The following is a 22100-nucleotide window of genomic DNA, read 5'->3' on the forward strand; positions in this document are numbered from 1 at the left end:
AGATGATCCAAAATCTTGGAAATAGAATAGGCAAAATGCAAGAAACATTTAACAAGGACGTAGAAGAACTAAAGAGGAACCAAGCAACGATGAAAAACACAATAAATGAAATTAAAAATACTCTAGATGGGATCAATAGCAGAATAACTGAGGCAGAAGAACGGATAAGTGACCTGGAAGATAAAATAGTGGAAATAACTACTGCAGAGCAGAATAAAGAAAAAAGAATGAAAAGAACTGAGGACAGTCTCAGAGACCTCTGGGACAACATTAAACGCACCAACATTCGAATTATAGGGGTCCCAGAAGAAGAAGAGAAAAAGAAAGGGACTGAGAAAATATTTGAAGAGATTATAGTTGAAAACTTCCCTAATATGGGAAAGGAAATAGTTAATCAAGTCCTAGAAGCACAGAGAGTCCCACACAGGATAAATCCAAGGAGACACACGCCAAGACACATATTAATCAAACTGTCAAAAATTAAATATAAAGAAAACATATTAAAAGCAGCAAGGGAAAAACAACAAATAACACACAAGGGAATCCCCATAAGGTTAACAGCTGATCTTTCAGCAGAAACTCTGCAAGCCAGAAGGGAGTGGCAGGATATACTTAAAGTGATGAAGGAGAAAAACCTACAACCAAGGTTACTCTACCCAGCAAGGATCTCATTCAGATTTGATGGAGAAATTAAAACCTTTACAGACAAGCAAAAGCTGAGAGAGTTCAGCACCACCAAACCAGCTTTACAACAAATGCTAAAGGAACTTCTCTAGGCAAAAAACACAAGAGAAGGAAAACACCTACAATAACAAACCCAAAATATTTAAGAAAATGGGAATAGGAACATACATATCGATAATTACTTTAATGTAAATGGATTAAATGCTCCCACCAAAAGACACAGACTGGCTGAATGGATACAAAAACAAGACCCATATATATGCTGTCTACAAGAGACCGACTTCAGACCTAGAGACACATACAGACTGAAAGTGAGTGGATGGAAAAAGATATTCCATGCAAATGGAAATCAAAAGAAAGCTGGAGTAGCAATTCTCATATCAGACAAAATAGACTTTAAAATAAAGACTATTACAAGAGACAAAGAAGGACACTATATAATGATCAAGGGATCGATCCAAGAGGAAGCTATAACAATTGTAAATATTTATGCACCCAACGTAGGAGCACCTCAATACATAAGGCAAATACTAACAGCCATAAAAGGGGAAATCGACAGCAACACAATCATAGTAGGGGACTTTAACACCCCACTTTCATCAATGGACAGATCATCCAAAATGAAAATAAATAAGGAAACACAAGCTTTAAATGATACATTAAACAAGATGGACTTAATTGATATTTATAGGACATTCCACCCAAAAACAACAGAATACACATTTTTCTCAAGTGCTCATGGAACATTCTCCAGGATAGATCATATCTTGGGTCACAAATCAAGCCTTGGTAAATTTAAGAAAATTGAAATCGTATCAAGTATCTTTTCCGACCACAATGCTATGAGACTAGATATCAATTACAGGAAAATATCTGTAAAAAATACAAACACATGGAGGCTACACAATACACTACTTAATAACGAAGTGATCACTGAAGAAATCAAAGGGGAAATCAAAAAATACCTAGAAACAAATGACAATGGAGACACGACGACCCAAAACCTATGGGATGCAGCAAAAGCAGTTCTCAGAGGGAAGTTTATAGCAATACAAGCCTACATTAAGAAACAGGAAACATCTCGAATAAACAACCTAACCTTGCACCTAAAGCAATTAGAGAAAGAAGAGCAAAAAACCCCAAAGCTAGCTGAAGGAAAGAAATCATAAAGATCAGGTCAGAAATAAATGAAAAAGAAATGAAGGAAACAATAGCAAAAATCAATGAAACTAAAAGCTGGTTCTTCGAGAAGATAAACAAAATTGATAAACCATTAGCCAGACTCATCAAGAGAAAAAGGGAGAAGACTCAAATCAATAGAATTAGAAATGAAAAAGGAGAAGTAACCACTGACACTGCAGAAATACAAACGATCATGAGAGATTACTACAAGCAACTCTATGCCAATAAAATGGACAACCTGGAAGAAATGGACAGATTCTTAGAAATGCACAACCTGCCGAGACTGAACCAGGAAGAAATAGAAAATATGAACAGACCAATGACAAGCACTGAAATTGAAACTGTGATTAAAAATCTTCCAACAAACAAAAGCCCAGGACCAGATGGCTTCACAGGCGAATTCTATCAAACATTTAGAGAACAGCTAACACCTATCCTTCTCAAACTCTTCCAAAATATTGCAGAGGGAGGAACACTCCCCAACTCATTCTACGAGGCCACCATCACCCTGATACCAAAACCAGACAAAGATGTCACAAAGAAAGAAAACTACAGGCCAATATCACTGATGAACATAGATGCAAAAATCCTCAACAAAATACTAGCAAACAGAATCCAACAGCACATTAAAAGGATTATACACCATGATCAAGTGGGGTTTATTCCAGGAATGCAAGGATTCTTCAATATACGCAAATCAATCAACGTGATACACCATATTAACAAATTGAAGGAGAAAAACCATATGATCATCTCAATAGATGCAGAGAAAGCTTTCGACAAAATTCAACACCCATTTATGATAAAAGCCCTGCAGAAAGTAGGCATAGAGGGAACTTTCCTCAACATAATAAAGGCCATATATGACAAACCCACAGCCAACATTGCCCTCAATGGTGAAAAACTGAAACCATTTCCACTAAGATCAGGAACAAGACAAGGTTGCCCACTCTCACCACTATTATTCAACATAGTTTTGGAAGTGTTAGCCACAGCAATCAGAGAAGAAAAAGAAATAAAAGGAATCCAAATCGGAAAAGAAGAAGTAAAGCTGTCACTGTTTGCAGATGACATGATACTATACATAGAGAATCCTAAAGATGCTACCAGAAAACTACTAGAGCTAATCAATGAATTTGGTAAAGTAGCAGGATACACAATTAATGCACAGAAATCTCTTGCGTTCCTATACACTAATGATGAAAAATCTGAAAGTGAAATTAAGAAAACACTCCCATTTACCACTGCAACAAAAAGAATAAAATATCTAGGAATAAACCTACCGAAGGAGACAAAAGACCTGTATGCAGAAAATTATAAGACACTGATGAAAGAAATTAAAGACGATACAAATAGATGGAGAGATATACCATGTTCTTGGATTGGAAGAATCAACATTGTGAAAATGACTCTACTACCCAAAGCAATCTACAGATTCAATGCAATCCCTATCAAACTACCACTGTCATTTTTCACAGAACTAGAACAAAAAATTTCACAATTTGTATGGAGACACAAAAGACCCCGAATAGCCAAAGCAATCTTGAGAATGAAAAAGGAGCTGGAGGAATCAGGCTCCCTGACTTCAGGCTATATTACAAAGCTACAGTAATCAAGACAGTTTGGTACTGGCACAGAAACAGAAATATAGATCAATGGAACAGGATAGAAAGCCCAGAGATAAACCCACGCACATATGGTCACCTTATCTTTGATAAAGAAGGCAAGCATATACAGTGGAGAAAAGACAGCCTCTTCAATAAGTGGTGCTGGGAAAATTGGACAGGTACATGTAAAAGTATGAAATTAGAACACTCCCTGACACCATACACAAAAATAAACTCAAAATGGATTAAAGACCTAAGTGTAAGGCCAGACACTATCAAACTCTTAGAGGAAAACATAGGCAGAACACTCTATGACATAAATCACAGCAAGATCCTTTTTAAGCCAGCTCCTAGAGAAATGGAAATAAAAACACAAATAAACAAACGGGACCTAATGAAACTTCAAAGCTTTTGCACAGCAAAGGAAACCATAAACAAGACCAAAAGACAACCCTCAGAATGGGAGAAAATATTTGCAAATGAAGCAACTGACAAAGGATTAATCTCCAAGATTTACAAGCAGCTCATGCAGCTCAATAACAAAAAAACAAACAACCCAATCCAAAAATGGGCAGAAGACCTAAATAGACATTTCTCCAAAGAAGATATACAGATGGCCAACAGACACATGAAAGAATGCTCAACATCATTAATCATTAGAGAAATGCAAATCAAAACTACAATGAGGTATCATCTCACACCGGTCAGAATGGCCATCATCAAAAAATCTAGAAACAATAAATGCTGGAGAGGGTGTGGAGAAAAGGGAACCCTCTTGCACTGTTGGTGGGAATGTAAATTGATACAGCCACTATGGAGAACAGTATGGAGGGTCCTTAAAAAACTAAAAATAGAACTACCATATGACCCAGCAATCCCACTACTGGGCATATACCCTGAGAAAACCATAATTCAAAAAGAGTCATGTACCAAAATGTTCATTGCAGCTCTATTTACAATAGCCAGGACATGGAAGCAACCTAAATGTCCATCATCGGATGAATGGATAAAGAAGATGTGGCACATATATACAATGGAATATTACTCAGCCATAAAAAGAAATGAAATGGAGGTATTTGTAATGAGGTGTATGGAGTTAGAGTCTGTCATACAGAGTGAAGTAAGTCAGAAAGAGAAAAACAAATACAGTATGCTAACACATATGTATGGAATCTAAGAAAAAAAAAAAAAAAGGTCATGAAGAACCTAGTGGCAAGACGGGAATAAAGACACAGATCTACTAGAGAATGGACTTGAGGATATGGGTAGGGGGAGGGGTGAGATGTGACAGGGTGAGAGAGTGTCATGGACATATATACACTACCAAATGTAAAATAGATAGCTAGTGGGAAGCAGCCGCATAGCACAGGGAGATCAGCTCGGTGCTTTGTGACCACCTAGAGGGGTGGGATAGGGAGGGTGGGAGGGAGGGAGATGCAAGAGGGAAGAGATATGGGAACATATGTATATGTATAACTGATTCACTTTGTTATAAAGCAGAAACTAACACACCATTGTAAGGCAATTATACTTCAATAAAGATGTTAAAAAGAAAAAAAAAGGAACATATGTATATGTATAACTGATTTACTTTGTTATAAAGTAGAAACTAACACACCATTGTAAAGCAATTATACTCCAATAAAGATGTTTAAAAAAATAAATAAATAAATAAATAAATAAATAAATAAAATGAAATTTTAAAATAAGACATCAGGGCCAGGGTAACCTAGATTATGCAAAAAGATTTTAAAAGGAAATAGACTTTTCGAGAAACGTATCATATTTTAACTTGAAATCCATAGTGAAGAGGGTGGTTGTCTTTTACCTAGGGTAAAGAGTGAAGGGTTATTGATGACAAAGCTTGGCTGTTGCTCTCCTTTGGTTCCTTTGACCTTCACTTTGCATGAGTGGGACCGTCAGGATCTCTCTAGAGAGGCCAGGTTCCGGCACAACACTGCACCGGCGCTTCTTCTAGTGAAGCAAAAGCAAAATAGATGACATCAGGCTTTGGCAGCTGATACATTTTAGTTCTTTCCTCACATTGTTGATAAACCTTAGGTTCTCTCTTTCCAGGGAATTTGAACCTGATGGGGAGTCCAAAGTGATTATCACTGAGCCATCTGCAGCAGGGCCTCTGAGAGACATGGAAACTCTACAGCGGCCCCATCTCTTCAGAGTCTCGATATTCAATCCCTCTTTTGACCCCTCAATCTACACTAGATTCTTCTTCGATTAAGATGTCCAAACACTTAGACTCCTAACTGGGTCTTAAAATGTTCTAAGCCAGGCTTGGGTCCAGGGCCCAGGTGGAGGTGGTGAGAGGTGTTGAGATGTGACAAGATGTGGCGAAGGTGGCCCTGTCATTGACGGCTGCATCAGGACCATGTGGAAGGTGGAGGGAGAAAGAAAGTTGGGTGCTTGCACACATTGGTCAGGCTGGTTTCTGTCCCCAGTAACCTCAGATTTCAGTTGACATGACGCCAAAGCAGGGCTGTGTTCCCTTTGGCCCCTGCACCTGAGCCCCCGATCTTGGCAGGAGTGTGAAGAAGCTCTTGCCCCTCTGCCATGCTCTTGCATCTCACCTGGGCATGTGGCCCCCTGACAAAAGAGCTCTGTCTTCTGCTGCCTGGCGGCTCCTCTCTGCGGACGGCTCAAACCTGGTCCTTGTGAGGCTGAGGTGCAGACACTGTCTTTCCACCCTCTGTCTCTGCCCCCAGGCACTAGGACATAAACGGCCTCTCTCAGCATTTAGGCAACAAAGGAATAAATAAGTGAAAGTCAAATCATGCAAGTCTCCTTGACAGAGGCCAAGTATCCCTGGGTTGCCAAACTTGCCCTGACACGCCTGAGCTGAGAAGTAAAGGCCGATCAAACTCACATCTAAAACCCTGGATCATAAGGAAAATTCCAGCTAACAGGGAATGTTGCCCTGACCCCTCCCCTATGATGTTTCAGCAAAGAGCTGGTCTGGGAAAAACTCTACTCGTTCAAAGATGAGTCAGCAAAAAGGAAGCTGCAAAGGATCTCTCCAAGCAGAGGAAAGGGACAGGAAAAGCAAGTGGCAAATGCAGAATCCTCAACAGAAACACTGCCTTAGAGCAGACAAGAGCTGTAACCAAACAACTGCCAGGCATTTTAAAAAACTTAATGAAATGGTTGCCTCTAAGAAGACAGAGTACAGGGAAAAGATGGTGAGACATCTGGAGGAGAAACATGAGCTCAGGAAAAAAAAGTGGAAAAAGAAAAGAAAGTAGAAATTAGCCCAAGGAAGGAAAAATACTGCGGAAAATGTTGTAAGGACATAGAGGGCAGGAATAACAAAAAGTCAGCAAAATGAAATGGAAATAAAAGAGTTTAAAAGAATTAGGTAGGCAAAGACACCTGACGTTTATTAACTGATTAAGCACCTATGATGTACCAGGCACTATTCTAGGCACTAGTGTAGCGGAGCAAAACTTGCCCCCCCCCAAAATATCTCTTTGCCATGCGGATTATTTTGCGCTGAAAACAATCAAGGCCCAAAAGACTCAGGAAGAGACTTTGATCTTCTCCTTAACTGCCTGAAAGAATTTAGATAGAGGCCCTGTTCCTGGAATAGAGCTATCACCAGGGATATCTGCAAGGAATATGGGCCAGGTATGGTGGGGGGAACTCAGCAGGGCCTAGAGATCAGAGTCCACTCTGTGGCCCATGGTGTCTGTGGCCCAGCAAACATCTGGTTACCAAACAGTTGCTTTTCCATCTCCATACGAATTGCCTTCCTCCCCTTTGTAGTTCCAAACCACTTCCCCCCACATCGTCTATTGTCTTTAGCTGAAGATAGTACTTAAGGTGAGGGTTTCACTCATTTTGGAGAGTTACTCAGTTTTCCTGGGGCTCACCCATGTATACATGTTATTAAACTTTTGTTTGATTTTCTCCTGTTAATCAGTCTTATGTCAGTTTAACTCCTACACCAGCCAGAAGAACCTAAAAAGGTAGAGGAACATCTCTCCCTCCCCAACTCTGGGAATACAGCAGCTCCATAACTGACACTGGCCAGGTCCTTACGGCCCTTGAAACAAAATTGGGTCTTGTTTTCAGCTTTCTACACCATCTACAGTCGAAAATGCAAAGACCATTGTCGAAGGATCAAGGGAATGGAAAGTGCCCACCGAACTGAGAAGGTATCTTGAGAACAAAAATAAGGCAGGCAGCTCCATATAATCAATGGATCAGTTGATTGTAGGGTAACTTACTCACAGGGTGGGATCTGGATCAGGCAGACAACAATTCAGAGCATTGACAGCTGCACTCCACACCACCGAGGGGCCATGGGGACAATTTTGTAGTTAACCTAAGATACGGGGATAGGAGCTTGGAAACAGGACATGCATTCCTAAGGCAAGATTTATGAATGGGTAATTAGTCTCATGGGTGCTGGGAATAGGTCAGCAAAGGTTTTCATCATTGTTTGGGGACTAACTGAGCACAGGGGCCACCTGGTCTTAATGATTATTAAACAATATCTATTAACTACAAAGCCCTTGATGACACAGAAGTGATTTGCTGGACAGTACAGTCCTGGGTAGGGTCGGCAGAAGGAAAGGAAAGTGTAAGGTCTCAAGATGGGGTCAGTTACGCTAACAGCCATACAACCACCCAACAGAGGATCCATAGTCAAGGTATTCCATGGACCTCTCCTGCTCCCTCCCATCGACGGGCATCTGGTATGACCCAGCATTTGAATAGCCTCCTCAAAAATGAATTTTCCCAAGATTTCTAACTTTACCTTGTCATCTCCTCCATACCTCGGTCACTGTTATGGGCTGAATTGTGTCCCCTCTGCCGCAGTTTATAGGATGAAGTCCTAATCTCCCCAATGTGACTGTCTTTGGAGATATGGCCTTTAGGGCGCTAATTAAGGTTAAATGAGGTCATAAGGGTGGGGCCCTGATCCAATACGACTGGTGTCCTTATGAGAAGAGGCAGAGACACAGGAATGGGTGCACACACAGAAGAGGCCACGTGAGGACACACTGAGAAGGAAGCCAGCTACAGGCTGGGAAGAGGCTCTTACCCGAAACCGAATCTGTGGCACCTTGATCATGGACCCCTAGCCTGCAGAACTGTGAGAAAGTAAATGTCTGTGGTTTAAGCCACCCAGCCTGTGGTATTTTATTACTACAGCTCAAGCAATCTATGTAATACAGTCACTGAATTAGATAGATTACAGTCTATCTAATACAGATGCCTAGAGAGGGACCATCTCCTCTTTTTGCTTCCTGGGTAATGATCAGAACAAAAGTGGTGGTGAGCCATATAAGCTTACTTTGAAATTTTGAGATTCTACCCTGACCATTCCTAGGCATGATGCTTCCTTTTTTTCCCTAGATGCAACACCAGGCCAGGCTGGTGTGTACCCTCCTGGTGGCAGATCAACCAAAAGGGGACTGAGGGGATCCAAACTGAATTCTGGTTCAGCCACGCAGATTTTCTTCCTGGCCTGAGATGGTCCTAGAGCATAAAGATAATAGCTACTTGGCTGAGAGCCCTGCTTGGGGCTCCTCCTGGAGCAGCCCCTGTAGGCACTCTTGTGGGTCTCTGTGAATTTGGTAAAAATGCCCTTGTCCCTCTTGTACGTGACCCTTCTGGACGGAAGTTCTGGGCAGGTTGTGGGGAGGATTGAAGGAAAGATGAAGGTATAGGCACTGGAACAGGGTGTGCCAATTTTGCAGTGGTAGAGGAAGAACAATAACCCTGGCATCCATGGAGGGCATGCCTTGGACCCTGGAGCTGTTGAGTTGCAGGGTCAGGGGTGCAATTAACGGCTCCTTGTCTACAAGACCTGGCACAGTTACACTGTCTGCCTAGACCAGGCAGCAGCTATTACTACAACCTGCCCTTCTGTGGGGTTTGTCACCCCGGTCTGAATACAATGAAAATAGGAAAATTCATGCGGGCACGGTCGCTTCTGAAGTACCCTGATGCTGCCAGGAGCAGCCCCAGTCACGCCTCCCAGAGCCCCTCATACTGCTCAAACACCCGGACTGGTACAACCTCATCTCTATCTGATGGACACAAAGTTCGCATGCTTCTTCTGATGCCCAACTCGTTATGCCATATGGGGCAATCAAGGCTGCAACAACTTGGTGACCTGTTTTTGTTCCTATCCAAACCACCACAGTGGTGACCCAAATCAAACTGAACAACTAATACCAAACTGGAGTGACCTATGCCCCCTTGGATTGTTGCTTTGTATGTGAGGGAGAATGGGCCACAGAATGTCTCTCCAATGGGGTCTGAGTCTCAGCCCTGGAAAAGGCCTTCTCCAAGGTGATTTCCTCCTTGGGTACTCCTTCAGTCCTAGACCCACTCTTCCTGCACTTTTTTTTTTTTTTCTGTTGTGGTAAAATGAACATAAATTGTACACTTAAAATGGTTAAAATGGGGCTTCCCTGGTGGCGCAGTGGTTAAGAATCTGCCTGCCAATGCAGGGGACACGGGTTCGAGCCCTGGTCTGGGAAGATCCCACATGCCGCGGAGCAACTACGCCCATGAGCCACAACTACTGAGCCTGTGCATCTGGAGCCTGTGCTCCGCAACAAGAGAGGCCACGATAGTGAGAGGCCCGCGCACCGCGATGAAGAGTGGCCCCTGCTCGCCACAACTGGAGAAAGCCCTTGCACAGAAACGAAGACCCAACACAGCCATAAATAAATAAATAAATAAATAAATAAATAAAAATTTAAAAAAAAAAAGGTTAAAATGGTAAATTTTGTGTCATTACGATGACATTCACGACGTTGGATTAACCATCACCATTACCTATTTCCAGACTTTTCCATCACCCCAAACTGAAACTCTGTACCCATTAAGCAATAACTCCCCATTCCCCCTCCATCAGCCCCTGGTAACCTCTACTCTACTTTCTGTCTCCATGAATTCACCTCATATAAGTGGAACCATGTGATATTTGTCCTTTTGTGCCTGGTTTATTTCACTTAGCAAAACGTCTTCAGGGTTCATCCATGTTGGTGCATGTGTCGGAATTTCCTCCCTTTCTTTGGCAGAATAATATTCTGTTGTATGTATATGCCACATTTTGTTTATCCGTTTATCTCTTTCTCTGCTCTTCAGAGTTCTCTTTACCCCTTAGTGGTTAACCCTCTGTTATCAGTTAATAATTATTCATATTAAGCTGTCCTTGTTCACATAGTGTAGTTCCTGTCTCCTGACTGGGACCCTGACTGACACACCTGCCCTTGGGAACTGCCTTTCTCTTCTCACTCAGTGTGACTTTGATGGGGCCAACCATGGAACCTTGTTTCCCTCATCATGAATCATATTGCCCCATCAATCTAGTAATGGTGATGAGTTCCAGGGCAGGAACACGACCCAACCAATGCCAATCAGAATCCTTCCCCAGGATGGATGGGTGAATATGGGAATCCCCATAGGATTGCTTCTCTGGAGTTCTTGCAGCCACATTCCCAGACACGTACAGGAGGCTTATCTTGTGGTAGGATAAATTGAGATGAATATTCAAAGAGAACTAGAGAGGGAAATGAGAAATGCAGAGGTTTCTGATATACCTAGAGGCAGTATAGCTGGAGAAGAAGGTCAGAATTTAAGGAAGTGGGGAGACAATAAGAATAGTGAGAAAGGGCAGCCAGACAGCAGAGGAAACATCAGGAGCTGGTGGTATCCTGCTATTGTGATCAAGACAGGATCTTTCCTTTTTCTTCTTTTTTTTTTAACATCTTTATTGGAGTATAATTGCTTTACAGTGTTGTGTTAGTTTCTGCTGTATAACAAAGTGAATCAGCTATATGTATACATATATCCCCATATCCCCTCCCTCTTGTGTCTCCCTCCCACCCTCCTTATCCCACCCCTCTAGGTGGTCGCAAAGCACCCAGCTGATCTCCCTGTGCTATGCAGCTGCTTCCCACTAGCTATCTATTTTACATTTGGTAGTGTATATACGTCAGTGCTACTCTCTTACTTTGTCCCAGCTTACCCTTCCCCCTCCCCATGTCCTCAAGTCCATTCTCTATGTCTGTGTCTTTATTCCAAGACAGGATCTTTTAAGAGAAAGGAGGGGGTGGGAGTTCCCTGGTGGTCCAGTGGCTAGGAGTTGTGCTTTCACTGCCATGGGCCTGGGGTTCAATCCCTGGCTGGGGAACTGAAATCCTGCAAGCCATGCGGCGCAGCCAAAAAAAAAAAAAAGAGAGAGAAGGAAGTGGGTTAAAAAATGGGCTGGAGAATGGCTCCTGGACGGGGCACTAGCTGATGGTGGACCCCAGTGAGAGCAGTGTGGACAGAGCACTCTGGTTTAGCACCGTGGGCCTCTCCCTGTCTGTCTCTGGGACCCTCGAGGGCCCTGGTCTCAGGCCATGCTTGCTGCTCCTTAAAGGTGCTCTCAAGCTTCCCCAGCTCATCCTTTTGACCAAGTCTGACTGATTCTCCCAAATTCAACTCGAGCTCAGCTCTTCAGAGAGGCCCAGCAGTCCAGCTTCTTGATCCCAAAGAGGAGGAGCGATTCCCGTGGCACTCGGTGTGTTCTTTCCTCGGTCAACCACTTATCACGCTGTTGCCTTCGCAGGTTTGTCTCCTGCTCCAGCCTGTGGACTCCTTTAAATCAGGGAGTTTAGTTTATACATCTCTGTGTTCCAAGCACTCAGCACAGGGCCTGGCCTTGAAAGGAGCTCAGTGCACACAAATGGATCAATGTCTGCAGGGGCGCACTTGTGATTCTTCTGTGAGAGGAGAATGCGATCTGGTTGCCATGGTGCTGAGAGAGAGATTTCTCCACCTGCTGTTTTCAAAAGGAACAAGTCACAGTGAGCTGACTGCATTTGGGCATCTGGCCAGCAGGATCTGCAGAATCCAGCAGGATGGATGCCGTGCTAACCCTGAGATGGCCGAGACACTTTTCCAGCTATGCAGACCTTTGTGCCCTTTTCTCCCCGGCAGGTAAACTGTCAAGTACCAACAAAGAATTGCCTTCTTTCTGTCCTTGGCAGATTTAAAGGGCTCCTCTTTTGCCAATATTCCCTTAGCTCTCATGGCAGTTTCTTCCCTCCCCTTGCATTGTTCTTTCTACCTCCTTGCCCACTGCTACCCTAAGACAGGGGCTTCCAAACTATAGCCTGTGGGCCAAATCCTCAGAGGACCTCACTCTTTTCCTAAAGGCTGTCTTCAACTGATTGGATTAGGCCCACCTACATGGTGGAGATTTACTTTACTCAAAAGTCGACTGATTTAAATGTTAATCTCATCTAAAAAATTCCTTCATAGCCACATCCAGATGTGTTTGATCAAATATCTGGACACTGTGGCCTAGCCAAGGTGACACATAAAATTAAACATCACACTGTATGACCCAGTGCTGGTCAACGGGATGTCAGCAGAAGTTGTTGAGCGGGGAGGGCTCCTGAAGAGGGAGGCAGCTATGCTTGCCCACGTCCTGTTATCTCTTCCTCATCCTTCCTGCCCCAGAGGTGAGCCTGGTGATTGGCACTTCACTAGCCATCTTGAACTCGCCCTGGAAAAGTCAAGAGAAGCTCAAAGAACTCAGCGCCAATATCCTCAAGCCTCGCATCTGCCCTGGACTTGTCACCTTTGGGCTTCTTCTTAGATGAGAGGAAAATAGAGCACTGTGTTATTATGCCTGTTTTTCACGTCTCTGTTACTTGCGGCCAGAAGCAATTCCTGACTAATAACTCTCTGCTTCTTGGCCATTCAGACCTCTCTCAGGTCTGAGCATTCTTGAGCCTGGCCCCCAGGCTCCCACTGAGACTCCCGCATGTCCCTCCAGTAGGTGTCTTGTCATTTGGGCTAGCCTGAATGGGATCTTGTTTGTATCCAAGAACTCTCCCCGGTATAAAGCATAAGCCAGGTGGGAAGGACTAAGGGGATTAGGGGCATGATGGGGGTGAGGGGGCAGTGGAGATGAAAGAAAATGTTCCAGGTAGAGATATGAGAATGTGCAGAGGCCAAAGGTGAAAGACCATGCCTCCTGCAGAATAGTAAGGCTGGATCATAGAGGGCAAGCAAGGACTGGCTAGAGTGAGGCTGAGAGGTAGGCTATGGTGAGAATGGATTTTAACCCCAAGGGTAAGGGGAGTCGTGGGTAGGTTTTATGTGTGTATGTATAGGTCACATGACCATATTTCCAAACTGGGAAGCTCACTGTAATTGTAGCAAGGAGAAAGGATTACAAGGGGCCAGTCTGAAGACAGCAACCTGTTGCAGGGATGCAGGTAAGGAATGATGGAGGCAGTGGGGAAAGAAGAAACAAATTTTAGAGAGGTTTGGAGATAAAAGAGTCAAGAACTATATTTGGAGGGTAAAGGAGAAAAAGATGTCAAGTTCAGAATCAAGAATTCTGTCTTGATGAATGGATAAAGAAGATGTGGTATATATACACAATGCAGTATTACTCAGCCATAAAAAAGAATGAAATATTGCCATTTGCAATAACATAACTGGACCTATACGATATCATACTAAGTTAAGTAAGACCGAGAAGGACAAGATTATATGATATCACTTTTACATGGAATCTAAAAAATAAAATGAAGGAATTTATTGACAAAACAGACACAGACTCACAGAAAACAAGCTTATGGTTACCGAAGGGGAAAGGTGAGGGGAGGGATAAATTAGGAGTTTGGGATTAACAGATACATACTACTATATATAAAATAGATAAATAACAAGGATTTACTGTATAGCACAGGGAACTATACTCAGTATCTTATAAACTTATAACGGAAAAGAATCTGAAAATAATATATATATATATACACAATGGAATCACTTTGCGGTACACCTGAAACTAACATAATACTGTACATCAACTATACTCCAATAAAAAAAAGAATTCTGTCTGGAGCACCCAGATGGATACCACTTTTTCCCGCTGGCAGGCAGCTTACCATCCTCACACCACACCCCTGTGCCTGTGGAAGTGTTCTCGGACCAGAGAACAAACCATCCCTCACCTCTCCCCTGGAGCCACAATGGTCACAGCCTTTCAGATGGTCTCAGGTTGCATCATCAAAGGTACTGAGTTCAGAACAAGGCAGGTGAGGCTCCTGCCCTCTTGACTCTGGTTAGAACATGTACCAGGTGTATGGTGTCTAGTCTTGGTCCCTAACCACAAAGAGAAGTTTAACAACTGGAGCTTGTCCAGGTGAGGCGACCGTCAGGAAACCACAGCAGTGAGGACCTTCTGAGGGACCGGGGACCAGACAGCTTTTAAGGGGATGAGCCTCCTGTGCGTAAATGTCTAAAGGCGGAGGCAGCAGAGGGTTCTGAGTGGCCCTAGGACACAGCAAGGACTGCTGGGCCGAAGCTGTAGGGACGCAGATTTTTGCAACGTAAAAACCTTCTCTGGGTCAGAGTTGCCCCGTGTGGACAGGAAACAGGGACGGAATGAACAGCCCATGCTGAGGGGGGTCTGGAGGGCAGCCGAGGGTTTCCCCCTCCCAGATGCCAGCGACATGTGGAACAGGGACCACAGCTCAAATGCCCACAGGTGCCAGGTGAGCGACAGCAAGCGCTGTGCATATGGAACAAAGTCTGCTGCAGAGGTGGGACAGAGTGGATGCACAGCCTCTGCCCAGGAATGTGGGGCGGCGTGTATTATTTCCAGGGGCTGCCATAACCAAGTACCCCAGACTGGGTGGCTTCAGAGAAATTTATCATCTCTCGGTTCTGGAGGCTAGAAGTCCAAAATCAAAGTGATGGTGGGGTCGTGCTCCCTCTGAAGCTTCTGAGGAAGGATCCTTCCAGCTTCTAGCAGCCCCAGGTGTTTCTTGGCTTCTGGCAGCATGACTCCAATCTCTGCCTCCGTCTCCACGTGGCCATCTTCCCCCCGTGTTTCCCTCTTCTTACAGACACCAGTCACACTGGAGGAGAGGTCCACCCCACTCCAGTAGGAACTCATCTTAACTTAATTAGTTACATCTGCCCTGGCCCTATTTCCAAATGAGGTCATATTCTGAGGTGACCTTGTCTTTTTGAGGGACACAATTCAAACCATAACTGGGAGTCTGAGGTCCCGTCCAGCTGGAGACGTGTCAACCTAGAGGTAGCCGCTAGCTTTGGTGAATTTGTCTGGTTTTGCTGTCTTGTCTTCCCAGCTTGCGTAAGCCTTCTCCTCCCCACCTAACTGGCAAAGCCAGAGCCCCACTGATATTTAGGGACTGACCCATCCTCTCTCTGTAGGACAGGTATAGAGGGTCGGGATGCCTTAAGGAAGGGCTGAGACGGGGCTCCAGGGCTTCCCTGTAGTCACTCTCTGGGGCCTGGGTCTCTGGTGCTCAGACCTCTGGCTCAGAGGCTACTTCCCGCACGGAGGCCCCAGAAGGCTGGGCCTGCATAGGCCTGTCACAGCGCTCACTCTGCTTAGCTGCTGGTTTGTGGGGAGATGCTCCCCTCTGCTGGGCAGACGGAAATCTGCTGTCCTTCCATTTCTTAGGGTTTTGTCTCCCTAAGTCACAAGTTCACAAACCCACAGTAAACACAGTCAGGGGCCAGAGGTCAGCAGGGCCAGTTCCCCCATTTTTCAGTGGGGGAGATTGAGGCCGGAGAGGGGAAAGGCCTTGTCTAAGGCCACACAGGGACCAGACATGTGCCGCCTCCCTCCTACACCAAGGTCTGGGAAGCATCTCTAAGGATCCTGGAGGCGCGGGCTGGAAGAAAGCCAGGGTGGGTGGGGCTCCCGGGAAGTCTGCATACAGCTGAGCTTGGAGGAAAAATGGCCAGAGAAGGAGAAGGCAAAGAAGGTGGGCACCTTACTTCAAGTACAGGCATCAGAAAGCTGGACAGATACTGACCCGGCGAAGAGAACCAGGACCGCCAGTCAGTCCACTCACTCTGGATGATTCCGCATCAGCCTGTGTCAGTGATCCCAGCATAGCCTAACTCCATACTCCTAAGAAGTCATGTACATACAGAACTTCTGTAGATCAGATGCTCTTTTTACCCTCTCCCTCCTTCTCCTGTGTCCCAGATACCCTGACCATCTTTCTCATACGTGGCCCAGTGGTAGCACAGTAGTTAGGGCAAGTTTACTGCTCTAACAAATAGGCCAGAAGGTATCATAGCTCAAACGCAATGGAAACTTACTTTTTGCTTGTGTCAACAGTTCACGGAGTTTATCAGAAAGGGTTGGGGAGAGGGGCTCTGTCCCACATAGTCACTCAGGGACCAGGCTCTGCCGTCTTTAACATATGGACATCGAGAGACAATCAGCAGAAAAGGGAAAAGCGTAGAGGATGGCACACAGGAGTTCTCCTAACCAGGCTGGGAAGTGGTGTACAGTAAATTTTAGTCACGTTCCATAAGCTAGAACGCAAAGGATCCAGAAAGGACAAGAAAAACCTGGGTTACACGGTGATCTGATGGGAGGTGTGGCAAGAATACACAAGAATACACCTCACAGACCTCCTACCACAGCTGCTGCTCTCTGGAATCCATGACAGAGCTTGCGCCAAAGCACGCCTCCTACAGGTTGCTCCCTGCCAGTGACAGTGTAGCTGATGCACTAAGGCAGCTGGTTCCTTGAAGTACAGCCGACTCCTGTATTGTCAACTTTCGTTCCAGAACTCCCAGGGGCTTTGCTGAACCTTCCTTAGACTATGTGGCAGGTTAGGATGCTTCACCCAACTGTCACTCCCTCTTTCCTTCCCTCGGGGTCAGACTTGCATCATGGTCTGGTGGTTCTTCCAGCCTCCCTGGCTTCCTCCTGCTTTCCTTTCACATAGGTGTTTCCCTTAATAAAATCCTTGCACACTCAATCCCATCTTGGTGTCTGCATCTTGGAGGACTCAGTCTAGCACAGGAGACTACTCCCTGGTATTGTGACCACCCCAACTCTCGTTGGGGTCATTTAACCCAGGTGGTGAAGATGGACCAGACTTGTTTGAACAAAAGATGCTCTGGGTAATCCCAGAACCTGCTAATTTTATATAGAGGTACCAGGGGTTAGGATTTCAACATACTTTTTTGGGGGGAGGTGCAATTCAACTCATAACAATCTCCACCTTTTGTTGGGCCTCCAGTACTGGCCTGACTCCTGTCCACATTTCCCCAACAGGGTTACTCTACTGTTCTTCACAAGGGCTTTTCCAAACCTTCTCCACCCTCTTCAACATTTCAGCCCCACAACTTTCCCTTTCATATTCAACAAATGACTTTACCTCCTCCTTCACAGAAAAACAGACACCGACAGAAGGGGGGGTCCCTTAACCTCACGCCGTGTCTGCCTCTCACTTTCTCCATCTGAAGGCTTCTTCTGTCCTCCTCACCATGTTCTTCCTCAAGTCTAATCTATGTTCTCTTTTTTGGATCCCTTTCCTCTGATGCAGGAACCCTGCACGTCTCCCAATTTTCTCCACATCAGGAAATGACACCACAATCTACCCCACTGGCTCAGGCTAAAATATCTACAAGTCCATCTTTATTATTTGCTTTTCCTGACTCTCATTCATCCTCCAATACAACTAATCTACAGCATGTCTGATTTGCTTTACCTTCAGAATATTTCCTAAATCCAACCTCTTTTAATATCACCACTATTACTATTCTGATCTAGGCAATCTAATGGGCAACTACGGGTAACTACCTCTTAACTGGTCTCACCACCTCCACTCTTGTCTTATTTCAGCCCAATCTCCACACCCAGCCAGAATGATCATCTTAAAAGACACATCAGACCATTCACTCCCCTGCTTCAAATGTTTCAATGACTTCCCTTTGCATTGAAAATAAATAATTTTTTTTTTTAACCATGGCCAACAAGGTCTATATGATCTGGTCTCTGTTTACTTCTCTGATATTATTTCATGCTTCTCTCCTCTTCACTCACAACATTCCAGGCACGTGGGTTTTCTTACTGTTCTTTACACAGGCCAAGTGGGTAATGCTATTACCTCAGATCTTCTCATGGCTGATTCCTTGTCATCTTTATATCCTTCAAATGTCACCTCCTGAAAGAGGCCTGACCATCTATCTACAGACCACCTTTACCCCAGATCATGCTCTATACAATTTCTCCACTTTGTTATTTTTAGAGTCTTTATCACTGTCTGAAACTATTTACTAATCAGCTCATTTTTGTCTTGCCAGTCTGGTCCCAAAGAACATAAGCTCCTTGTGAAAAGGAAGTCTGTCTGCCGTGTTCATTGCTGTCCCTCCAGTGTCTAGAACAATGTCTGGCACCTAGTAGGCACTCTGTAAATGTCACTGAATGAGTATGTGACAGGTGCCAGGGTTTTTAAGCAGCATGGAAGATTCAGGGAGGCCACTGTCTCACTGCTGGGATATTCACTGAACAAGTCCTAAGAAGTCCCTTAAAGGACAATCGTTTGGTCACTTGCATGCCAAGCTGGAACACAGGAATCCTTTCAAAGGCTAGGAGTCCTGGCACTTGGATCCAGCCTCCCTAGGGGTGCTGCATAAGCGTTTCTCACCGAGACCCTGGTACTGTGGCCAGAACGGTGTTTCGGAACACTTGCTGGTCTCCGTTTCTTGAGATCCGCAGACCTTGGTTCCCTGTCTCAGAGAAAATCCTGCCACTCTAGCCACTTCTGCTCCTCACTTTCCAAGCCCCTGGTTGGGCAACTTTCCCCATGCCCCCTAATTTAACAGAGTTAGAAGATAAAAGTCTTCCTTTAACTATGCTCTGGGAATCAAGGAGGGAAGGAAAGGGAAGCAGTTTTCTTTCCTCCTGATGCTTCTACACCAGTAAAATCAAAATAGAAATTAATCTGATGATAAACTACTCTGCCTCAGCCATAGACAATTTCACTCAGGTTTCAAGGGACCTTGCCTCCTTATTTTTAGAGGACAGAAGCTGAAATAAATCTTTGCTAAGGCAGGCTGGAGGTTGAGGCAAAACTTTGTTAATGACCCAGGAGCCAGAAAAGAAAAGTCAGTGAGAGAGAATCAAGGAAGCTAGATCAGCTGGATCACAGGGTGTGTTCACTCACCCTGCATTTAAAATCTTTTTCAGGCCTTCTCCCTGCTTTAGCCCCCATTAGAGCTGCCTGCACCTAAGGGAAGAAGACCCAGAAAATCGAGCCTTGGAGACCTCTGCGTCTCAAGTAAAAGGTAAATGTTTATCGAACGACTGTATGACAGGTTCCTGGCTCTTCTGTACATAGTAACGAGTCAAGATGTTGGCTGGTGCTGCAGTCATCTGAAGGCCAGACGGGGGCTAGGAACTTGTTTCCTAGGTGGCTCACTCACTTGGCTTATGGTAGGAGGATTCAGCTCCGCACTGGTCATCAGCACTAATCATAAAAAAGCTGGAGTGCCTATACTCACGTGAGACTAAATAGGTTTAAAGATAAGAGGTATATTTAGAGATGAACATTTCTTAATAACAAAAATGTCATTTGGCAAGAAGATGTAACACTTACAAATGTGTATGTGCTGAATAAATTCAAAATATGTAAAGCAAACGTGACAGAACCAAAGGGAGAAACAGACAAATTCACAATCATAGTCAGAGATTTTAACATCCTCTCAGTTACTGATAGAACCAGTAGACAAAAAAATTAATAATGAAGAAGATCTGAACAGCATCATGAACCACCTTGTCTAGCTGACATTTATAAAACACTACACATAACAACTGCATAATGCACATTCTTTTTGAGGCATGGAACGGTCCACCAAGGTATGCCATATGCTGGGTCATAAAACTGATCGGAGTCAGCAAATTTCAAAAGTTTTTCCCAGACCACAGAGGAATTAAACTAGAAAGTAATTCTAAAAATAATAAGACATGTTTAAGAGCCCCAACTATTTGGAAGTTAAATAATGCTCCTCTCAAGAACTAATAGGTCAAAGAAGAAATCATAAGGAAAATTAAAATTTTGGACTAAATGGAAATAAAAACAACAATCAAATTTTGGGGATTCAACTAGAACAGTACTTAGAGGCAAATCTATAGTTTTAAATGTTTGATTTAGGAAAGAAGAAAGGCTTACAATAAATTATCTAGGTTTCTACCTTGAGAAGCCAGAAAAAGAAGGGCAATTTAAACCCAAATTAAGTAAAAGGAAAAATTATAAAGATAAAAGTAGAAATCAATGTAATAGAAAATGGACAAAACAATAGAGGGTATTAACAAAGCCCAGGAGGGAACTTTGTGAGGTGAGGGAAATGCTCATTATCTTGTTTGGGATGTGGGTTATAAGTGGGAATTCCTTTGTTAAAATCCATTGAACTATGCTTAAGATTTGTGCATTACAATGTAAATTTCACTCCTTCAAATAAAGAACTTTAATAAAGAAAGAAAAAAATATGACCATGTGTAGATAGTGCTAGGGCCTCTTCCAGAGCCTTGAGAGAGTGCATCCAAATGAGCAGGTTCCCATGCTCATTGAAAGCTTCACCAGCTTCATGAGTTGCATGGCAAAACTGCCACTCCCCCCAACTCCCTGCCCCAGCCTCATATTCTGGTCTCCACTCTCAGTAGTTGTGTGACCATAGCTGTTTAATATCTTAGTATCTTGAATCCTGAATTTGTAAAATGGGAATTATTATGTAGCCTGTCTCATTGGATTGGTGAGTAAATTACACGAGATAACTCAGAACACTAACTGGTACTTAGTAAGCGTTCAAAGAATATAAGCCATTATTACTGTCTTGCAGAAGTAGTTTCCTAAGGAAAACTATTTAGGAAATTCTACTAAGGGCCATGTGGACCTAATGGAGTGTCCTGAGCAGAGGTGCAACAAGCACAGCTTTGCCTTTTAGAAATAATCACTGAGGCAGCAGTGGGGAGGATGAACTGGAGTGGGGAAAGGATAGATTTGGAGACTAGGGATGAGACTATCCTCACACGAACATGGATGAGACATTACTGACCTAAAGAATTTTTTAAAATATGTAACTGTATTCAAAGTGTACAGAATTTGAATATACATAAAAATGTAACTAAGAGTATGTGTAAAAATTTTAATTGCTTTTCATATTGAAAACTATTAAGATAAATTCAAAATTACCTTTAAAATAAAGCCAAATAAAAATTACGGTTAATAAATATCAAATTTTGAAATAAATTTTTAAAAATGCAAATAATTGTAAAATTTCTATGGAAATACAAAAGACCCTGAAAAACCAAAACGATCTTGAGAAAGAAAAACAGAGCTGGAGGAATCATGCTCCCTGACTTCAGACTTTACTATAAAGCTACAGTAATCAAAACATCATAGTACTAGCACAAAAACAGACAGATCAATGTAACAGGATACAGAGCCCAGAAATAAACCCACACACTTACGGTCAATTAATCTATGACAAAGGAGGCAAGAATATACACTGGAGAAAAGATAGTCTCTTCAATACATGGTTCTGGGAAAATCAGACAGCTATATATAAAAGAATGAAATTAGAACATTCCCTCACACCATATACAAAAATAAAATCAAAATGTATTAAAGACCTAAATGTAAGACCAGAAACCACAAAACTCCTAGAGGAAAACAGAGGCAGAACACTCTTTGACATAAATTGTAGCAATATTTTTTTTGGATGTCTCCTAAAGCAAAGGAAATAAAAGCAAAAATAATCAAATGGACCTAATTAAACTTAAAAGCTTTTGCACAACAAAGGAAA

Source organism: Balaenoptera physalus, assembly GCF_965194825.1.
Source record: "Balaenoptera physalus genome assembly, chromosome: 8".
NCBI lineage: Eukaryota > Metazoa > Chordata > Mammalia > Artiodactyla > Balaenopteridae > Balaenoptera > Balaenoptera physalus.